Raw genomic sequence first — 9,230 nt, forward strand, 5'->3', positions numbered from 1 at the left:
CTTCTTCTCATTCATCTGTAAATTGAAGGCAGTAATGAGATCTACCTCATGGTTGCTGTATGGGTTTAGTGAGTATATTTAAAGTGCATAGGCAGGGCGTGGTGGCTCACGCCTGTAATCCCAGCACTTTGGGAGGCTGAGGCGGGTGGATCACGAGGTCAGGAGTTCGAGACCAGCCTGACCAACATGGTGAAACCCCGTCTCTACTAAAAATACAAAAATTAGACGGGCGTGGTGGCGCATGCCTGTAATCCCAGCTACTCAGGAGGCTGAGGCAGGAGAACTGCGTGAACCTGGGAGGCAGAGGTTGCAGTGAATTGAGATTGTGCCACTGCACTCCAGCCTGGTGACAGAGCTAGACTCCATCTCAAAAAACAAAAGATAAAAAAATAAAAAAATAAAAAATAAAGTGCATAGAAGAGTGCCTGGCACATTATGTAAGTGTCAGCTATTATTGTTCTCCTAAAGATGTGATGCCAAAATTATTCACAAAGGACTACAAAGATCTGAGTAATTTAAAAGCAAAAACCTCTGAGGCTAAAATATATGCTCTTGGACAGATCTGAAAAAGCATCAGTAATCATCTACATGTCCTTATATAAAAGAAATGGGAATTGTTTCATTCACATGTCACAAAATGAATGTTATTCAATAGGGAACACTTTAAGTTAACAATAAAAACAAAGAAAAATACCTACCTTCATGTCTGCTCTTTGTAGAACTGGGTACAATTGAAGAATGTGGAATTTCTATTTTCTGACTGACTTTCTGTGGAACTGCATCCTAAACAATCACTGATGGCTCTCACCTGTGATCCCAGCACTTTCAGAGGCCGAGGTGGATCACCGGAGCCCAGGAGTTCGAGACCAGCCTGGGCAACGTGGCGAGACCCCCCACCCCCATCTCTATTAAAAAAAAAAAAAAAAAAAAAGAATCAACTATTTTAAAAATATAGTGAACACAAAAGAACTTGGAGTTAAATACAGTGGATTAAAACATGATTTTCTTGATACTCCCTCCTAAGGCCCTAACATGGCAGCAGAGAGACAAAGAACAAAGGGGAGAAAGTGATGGATGCATGAAGGGGAAATGACTTAGCCAACTAGAGGCGGCTGACCTAAGGGTCTGCAGTGCAGCCCTGCGGCCCAGCACTCGGAGGCACCGTGTTCTTTGGAAGGTGGGGTTGAAGGACAAAGTTGAAAAAAGGGACTGGTGGAAAGTTTGAAGCAGGAGCAGTTAGCCCCTTCCCCTCTTCCATACCCTCCCTTCCCACTGCAAGACACTAGAGTTCATCTTCTGGACAAAATGAGCCAGAGAAGATCTGGACTCAACCAGCAGGAACAAGAGGAGGTTGAAGGTAACATGGAACACTGGAGGACTCCGTTATTAATAAAGTCTGCTGCCAGAGCCATGAGACTCCTGGCTGCCCTCTCCTGCCTGGTTCTGGGAGGGCACTCAGCCAAGCACATACCACCCAGTGGGTCTGGAAGACCCTCCCTGGAAACACTAAATGGCCCCAGAAGAGACCTCCACATGTTGTTTGTGTTGGGGGTGAGGGGAATGTTTGCCACATGACACAGCTGGCATCCCACCCAATCTCCCTGAAGATGTCGATCCCCAAAGCCACCAGTCAGTCAGCGTCCCCACCCCAGAGCTCCAGCATCTCACTGTAGAACAGAAGCAGACCACTTAGAGTCATAGCGGCATTTTCAGAAAGTGTCCATACCATGGACACAAACAAACTGAAGAAAGCAATTCTGAGAAAACACAGACGTTCAGAAACTAGGGGGAAAAAAAGTTTAATTAAAATTATTTTTAATCAGAAAAAAATGAGGTGAGATACTGTATCTACTGTATCTATGAAACAAGAATGTGTTGCAATAAAAAGGAATATTCTGAGAACAAGGAACCATACTTTAAAACTATGAGAGCTAAAATTACAAATTAAACACAAAGTTTAAAAGTACAGCCAGAAACTCCTAAAGCTGAATAAGCAACCAAAGACCTGAACAACAGAAAAGACAACCAGAGGATGAGTTCCCAAACCTACATCCGATTACCGCCCCCAAGGAGAGGAAAATAGAGGGGAGAAAATTATCAAAGAAATGATTTCAGAAACTCACAGTTCTGCTTGCAGCAATTCGAGTTGGGCTTCCTTTCATGGGCAGCAGCAGATTCCCTGATGGTCGTGAGGAGCGTTCCAGTAAGATGAGGACTCAGGAGTGCTCCCGCAGTGGGCAACTTGGAGGTCACTGGGTACCCTGGTGAGAGCAATGTTGGCAGAGTAGCGGGGCTGAATCCAGGGGGAAGTCTGAGGAGTGAATGGAAAGGAAGAGGAGACAATGTGTGAGCACACACAAGTTTTACAGCGAGAAAGAAAATCAACTGACAGCTATGAGAAGGATTTTTCATTTATTATTATTATTTTTTTTTGGAGAGGGAGTCTCGCTCTGTCGCCCAGGCTGGAGTGCAGTGGCACGATCTCGGCTCACTGCAAGCTCCGCCTCCCGGGTTCACGCCATTCTCCTGCCTCGGCCTCACGAGTAGCTGGGACTACAGGCGCCCGCCACCACGCCCGGCTATTTTTTTTATATTTTTAGTAGAGACAGGGTTTCACCGTGTTAGCCAGGATGGTCTCAATCTCTTGACCTCGTGATCCACCCGCGTCAGCCTCCCAAAGTGCTAGGATTACAGGCGTGAGCCACCGTGCCCAGCCATAGGATTTTTTTATGTATTTATTTTTGAGATGGAGTTTCACTCTTGTTGCCCAGGCTGGAGTGCAATGGTGTAATCTTGGCTCATCGCAACCTCAGCCTCCGAGGTTCAAGTGATTTGAGGAGGAATTTTTTTTTTATATACTTTAAGTTCTACGGTACATGTACACAACATGCAGGTTTGTTACATAGGTATACATGTGCCATGTTGGTGTGCTGCACTCATTAATTCATCACTTACATTAGGTATTTCTCCTAATGCTCTCTCTCCCCTACCCCCCAACCCACGACAGGCCCCCATGTGTGATGTTCCCCACCCTGTGTCCAAGTGTTTTTATTGTTCACTTCCCACCTATGAGTGAGAACATGCGGTGTTTGGTTTTCTGTCCTTGTGACAATTTGCTCAGAATGATGGTTTCCAGCTTCATCCATGTCCCTGCAAAGGACATGAACTCATCCTTTTTTATGGCTGCATAGTATTCCACGGTGTATATGTGCCACATTTTCTTAATCCAGTCTGTCATTGATGGACATTTGGGTTGGTTCCAAGTTTTTGCTATTGTAAATAGTGCCACAATAAACATATGTGTGCATGTGTCTTTATAGTAGCATGATTTATAATCCTTTGGGTATATACCCAGTAATGGGATGGCAGGGTCAAATGGTAATTCTAGTTCTAGATCCTTGAGGAATCGCCACACTGTCTTCCAAAATGGTTGAGCTAGTTTACACTCCCACCAACAGTGTAAAAGCATTCCTCTCCAGCACCTGTTGTTTCCTGACTTTTTAATGATTGCCATTCTAACTGATGTGAGATGGTATCTCATTGTGGTTTTGATTTGCATTTCTCTGATGACCAGTGATGATGAGCATTTTTTCAAGTGTTTGTTGGCTGCATAAATGTCTTTTGAGAAGTATCTGTTCATATCCTTTGCCCACTTTTTGATGGGGTTGTTTGATTTTTTCCTGTAAATTTGTTTAAGTTCTTTGTAGATTCTGGATATTAGCCCTTTGTCAGATGGGTAGACTGCAAAAATTTTCTCCCATTCTGTAGGTTGCCTATTCACTCTGATGGTAGTTTCTTTTGCTGTGCAGAAGCTCTTTAGTTTAATTAGATCCCATTTGTCAATTTTGGCTTTTGTTGCCATTGCTTTTGGTGTTTTAGTCATGAAGTCCTTGCCCATGCCTATGTCCTGAATGGTATTGCCTATGTTTTCTTCTAGAGTTTTTATGATTTTAGGTCTAACATTTAAGTCTTTAATCCATCTTGAATTAATTTTTGTATAAGGTATAAGGAAGGGATCCAGTTTCAGCTTTCTACATATGGCTAGCCAGTTTTCCCAGCACCATTTATTAAATAGGGAATCCTTTCCCCGTTGCTTGTTTTTGTCGGGGTTGTCAAAGATCAGATGGTTGTAGATGTGTGGTGTTATTTCTGAGGCGTCTGTTCTGTTCCATTGGTCTATATATCTGTTTGGTACCAGTACCATGCTGTTTTGGTTACTGGCCTTGTAGTATAGTTTGAAGTCAGGTAGCTTGATCCCTCCAGCTTTGCTCTTTTTGCTTAGGATTGTCTTGGCAATGTGGGCTTTTTTGGTTCCATATGAACTTTGGAGTAGTTTTTTCCAAGTCTGTGAAGAAAAGTCATTGGTAGCTTCATGGGGATGGCACTGAATCTAGAAATTACATTGGGCAGTATGGCCATTTTCACGACATTGATTCTTCCTATCCATAAGCATAGAATGTTCTTTCATTTGTTTGTGTCCTCTTTTATTTCATTGAGCAGTGGTTTGTAGTTCCCCTTGAAGAGGTCCTCCACATCCCTTGTAAATTGGATTCCTAGGTATTTTATTCTCTTTGTAGCAGTTGTGAATGGGAGTTCACTCATGATTTGGCTCTCTGTCTGTTACTGGTGTATAGGACTGCTTGTGATTTTTGCACATTGATTTTGTATCCTGAAACTCTGCTGAAGTTGCTTATCAGCTTAAGGAAATTTGGGGCTGCAACGATGGGGTTTTCTAAAGATACAATCATGTCATCTGCAAACAGGGACAATTTGACTTCCTCTTTTCCTAATTGAATACCCATTATTTCTTTCTCTTGCCTGATGTCCTGGCCAGAACTTCCAACACTATGTTGAATAGGAGTGGTGAGAGAGGGCATCCCTGTCTTGTGCCAGTTTTCAAAGGGAATGCTTCCAGTTTTTGCCCATTCAGTATTATTGGCTGTGGGTTTGTCACAAATAGCTCTTATTATTTTGAGATACATTCCATCCATACGTAGTTTATTGAGAGTTTTTAGCATGAAGGTATGTTGAATTTTATTGAAGTCCTTTTCTGCATCTATTGAGATAATCATGTGGTTTTTGTTGTTGGTTCTGTTTATGTGATGGATTACGTTTATTGATTTGCGTATGTTGAACCAGCCTTGCATCCCAGGGAGGAAGCTGACTTGATCGTGGTGGATAAGCTTTTTGATGTGCTGCTGGATTTGGTTTGCCAGTATTTTATTGAGGATTTTTGCATCGATGTTCTTCAGGGATATTGGTCTAAAATCTCTTTTTTTGTTGTGTCTCTGCCGGGCTTTGGTATCAGGATGATGCTGGCCTCATAAAATGAGTTAGGGAGGATTCCCTCTTTTTCTACTGATTGGAATCGTTTCAGAAGGAATGGTACCAGCTCCTCTTTATACCTCTGGTAGAATTTGGCTGTGAATCCATCTGGTCCTGGACTTTTTTTGGTTGGTAGGCTATTAATTATTGCCTCAATTTCAGAGCTGTTATTGGTCTATTCAGAGGTTCAACTTCTTCTGATTTAGTCTTGGGAGGGTGTATGTGTCCAGTAATTTATCTGTTTCTTCTAGATTTTCTAGTTTATTTTCATAGAGGTGTTTATAGTATTCTCTGATGGTAGTTTGTATTTCTGGTGATATCAAACTGGTGGTGATATCCTCTTTATCAGTTTTTATTGCATCTATTTGATTCTTCTCTCTTTTCTTCTTTATTAATCTTGCTAGCGGTCTATCAATTTTGTTGATCTTTTCAAGAAACAAGCTCCTGGATTCATTGATTTTTTGAAGGTTTTTTTGTGTCTCTATCTCCTTCAGTTCTGCTCTGATCTGAGTTATTTCTTGCCTTCTACTAGCTTTTGAATTTGTTTGCTCTTGCTTCTCTTGTTCTTTTAATTGTGATGTTAGGGTGTCAATTGTAGATCTTTCCTGCTTTCTCTTGTGGGCATTTAGTGCTATATATTTCCCTCTACATACTGCTTTAAATGTGTCCCAGAGATTCTGGTACGTTGTGTCTTTGTTCTCGTTGGTTTCAAAGAACATCTTTATTTCTGCCTTCATTTCATTATTTACCCAGTAGTCACTCAGGAGCAGGTTGTTCAGTTTCCATGTAGTTGTACAGTTTTGAGTGAGTTTCTTAATCCTGAAGTCTAATTTGATTGCACTGTGGTCTGAGAGACAGTTCGTTGTGATTTCTGTTCTTTTACATTTGCTGAAGAGTGCTTTACTTCCAACTATGTGGTCAATTTTGGAATAAGTGCGATGTGGTGCTGAGAAGAATGTATATTCTGTTGATTTGGGGTGGAGAGTTCTGTAGATGTCTATTAGGTCCGCTTGGTGCAGAGCTGAGTTCAAGTCCTGGATATCCTTGTTAAACTTCTGTCTCATTGATCTGTCTAATATTGTCAGTGAGGTGTCAAAGTCTCCCATTATTATTGTGTGGGAGTCTAAGTCTCTTTGTAGGTCTCTAAGGACTTGCTTTATGAATCTGGGTGCTCCTGTATTGGGTGCATATATATTTATATATTTAGGATAGTTAGCTCTTCTTGTTGAATTGATCCTTTTACCATTATGTAATGGCCTTCTTTGTTTCTTTTGATCTTTGTTGGTTTAAAGTCTGTTTTATCAGAGACTAGGATTGCAACCCCTGCTTTTTTTTGCTTTCCATTTGCTTGGTAGATATTCCTCCATCCCTTTATTTTGAGCCTATGTGTGTCTCTGCACATGAGATGGGCCTCCTGAATACAGCACACTGATGGGTCTTGACTCTTTATCCAATTTGCCAGTCTGTGTCTTTTAATTGGAAAATTTAGTCCATTTACATTTAAGGTTAATATTGTTATCTGTGAATTTAATCCTGTCATTATGATGTTAGCTGGTTATTTCGCCCATTAGTTGATGCAGTTTCTTCCTAGCATCGATGGTCTTTACAATTTGGCATGTTTTTGCAGTGGCTGGGTACTGGCTGTTCCTTTCCGTGTTTAATGCTTCCTTCAGGAGCTCTTGTAGGGCAGGCCTGGTGGTGACAAAATCTCTATCATTTGCTTCTCTGTAAAAGATTTTTTTTCTCCTTCCCTTATGAAGCTTAGTTTGCCTGGATATAAAATTCTGGGTTGAAAATTCTTTCCTTTAAGAATGTTGAATATTGGCCCCCACTCTCTTCTGGCTTGTAGAGTTTCTGTTGAGAGATCCACTATTAGTCTGATGGGCTTCCCTTTGTGGGTAACCCGACCTTTCTCTCTGGCTGCCCTTACCATTTTTTCCTTCATTTCAACCTTGGTGAATCTGACAATTATGTGTCTTGGAGTTGCTCTTCTAGAGGAGTATCTTTGTGGTGTTCTCTGTATTTCCTGAATTTGAATATTGGCCTGCCTTGCTAGGTTGGGGAAGTTCTCCTGGATAATATCCTGAAGAGTGTTTTCCAATTTGGTTCCATTCTCCCCATCACTTTCAGGTGCACCAATCAAACGTAGATTTGGTCTTTTCACATAGTCCCATATTTCTTGGAGGCTTTGTTTGTTTCTTTTTACTCTTTTTTCTCTAAACTTCTCCTCTTGCTTTATTTCATTAATTTGATCTTCAATCACTGAAACCCTTTCTTCCACTTGATTGAATTGGCTATTATAGCTTGTGCATACGTCACATAGTTCTCGTGCCATGGTTTTCAGCTCCATCAGGTCATTTAAGGTCTTCTCTACACTGTTTATTCTAGTTAGCCATTTGTCTAATCCTTTTTCAAGGTTTTTAGCTTCCTTGCAATGGGTTTGAACATCCTCCTTTAGCTCAGAGAAGTTTGTTATTACCGACTTTCTGAAGCCTACTTCTGTCAACTCGTCAAAGTCATTCTCTGTCCAGCTTTGTTCCATTGCTGGCGAGGAGCTGCGATCCTTTGGAGGAGAAGAGGCACTCTCGTTTTTAGAATTTTCAGCTTTTCTGCTCGGTTTCTCCCCATCTTTGTGGTTTTATCTACCTTTGGTCTTTGATGCTGGTGACCTACAGATGCAGTTTTGGTGTGGATGTCCTTTTAGTTGATGTTGATGCTATTCCTTTCTGTTTGTTAGTTTTCCTTCTAAGAGTCAGGTCCCTCAGCTGCAGGTCTGTTGGAGTTTGCTGGAGGTCCACTCTAGACCCTGTTTGCCTGGGTATCACCAGCAAAGGCTGCAGAACAGAAAATATTGCAGAACAGCAAATATTGCTGCCTGATCTCGAGGAGGATTTTTTTAAAGGTAAGAGCCATTAGGACATGCTTCTATGATGATTGAAAAAATAAATAGTAAAAGTAGCTTGAAATAGCAATTGTATTCCTGTTTCTGAGGTAAAGAAGACCATATATATATATATAAAAATATATACACATATATATATATTAATATATATACACACATATATTTTTGTTTGTTTTGAGACAGAGTCTCACTGTCTCCCAGGCTGGAGTGCAGTGGTGCGATCTCAGCTCACTGCAAACTCCACCTCCCAGGTTCAAGCGATTCTTGTGCCTCAGCCTCCCAAGTAGCTGGGATTACAGGTGCACGCCACCACACCTGGCTAATTTTTGTATTTTGTTTTTTGTGGTTGTTTTTTGGATGGAGTTTCACTCTTGTTGTCCAGGCTGGAGTACAATGGTGTAATCTCAGCTCACTACAACCTCTCCCTCCCTGGTTCAAGTGATTCTTCTGCCTCAGCCTCCCAAGTAGCTGGGATTACAGGCATGTGCCACCATACCCAGCTAATTTTTGTATTTTTAGTAGAGATGGGGTTTCACCATGTTGTCCAGGCTGGTCTGGAACTCCTGACCTCAGGTGATCCACCCACTTCGGCCTCCCAAAGTGCTGGGATTACAGGTATGAGCCGCTGTGCCCAGCTTAATTTGTGTGTTTTTTAGTAGAGGCAAGGTTTTGCCATGCTGGGCCAGGCTGGTCTCAAACTCCTGACCTGAAGGGATATACCCATCTCAGTCTTCCAAAGTGCTGGAATTACAGGGGTGAGCCACCGTGCCTGTCTCACATTTATAATTAATAAAGAAAATGGAGGGCTGGGAGTGGTGGCCCATGCCTGTAATCTCAGCATTATGGGAGGCCAATGCTGGAGGATTGCTTGAGGCCAGGAGTTGGAGACCAGCCTGGGCAACATAGCAAGGCCCTGTCTCTGCAAAAAGTGGTACGCACCCATCATCCCAGCTACTCAGGAGGCTGAGATGGGAGGATCATTTGAACCTAGGAATTCCAGGAT

Source organism: Pongo pygmaeus, chromosome 4, assembly GCF_028885625.2.
Source record: "Pongo pygmaeus isolate AG05252 chromosome 4, NHGRI_mPonPyg2-v2.0_pri, whole genome shotgun sequence".
Taxonomy (NCBI): domain Eukaryota; kingdom Metazoa; phylum Chordata; class Mammalia; order Primates; family Hominidae; genus Pongo; species Pongo pygmaeus.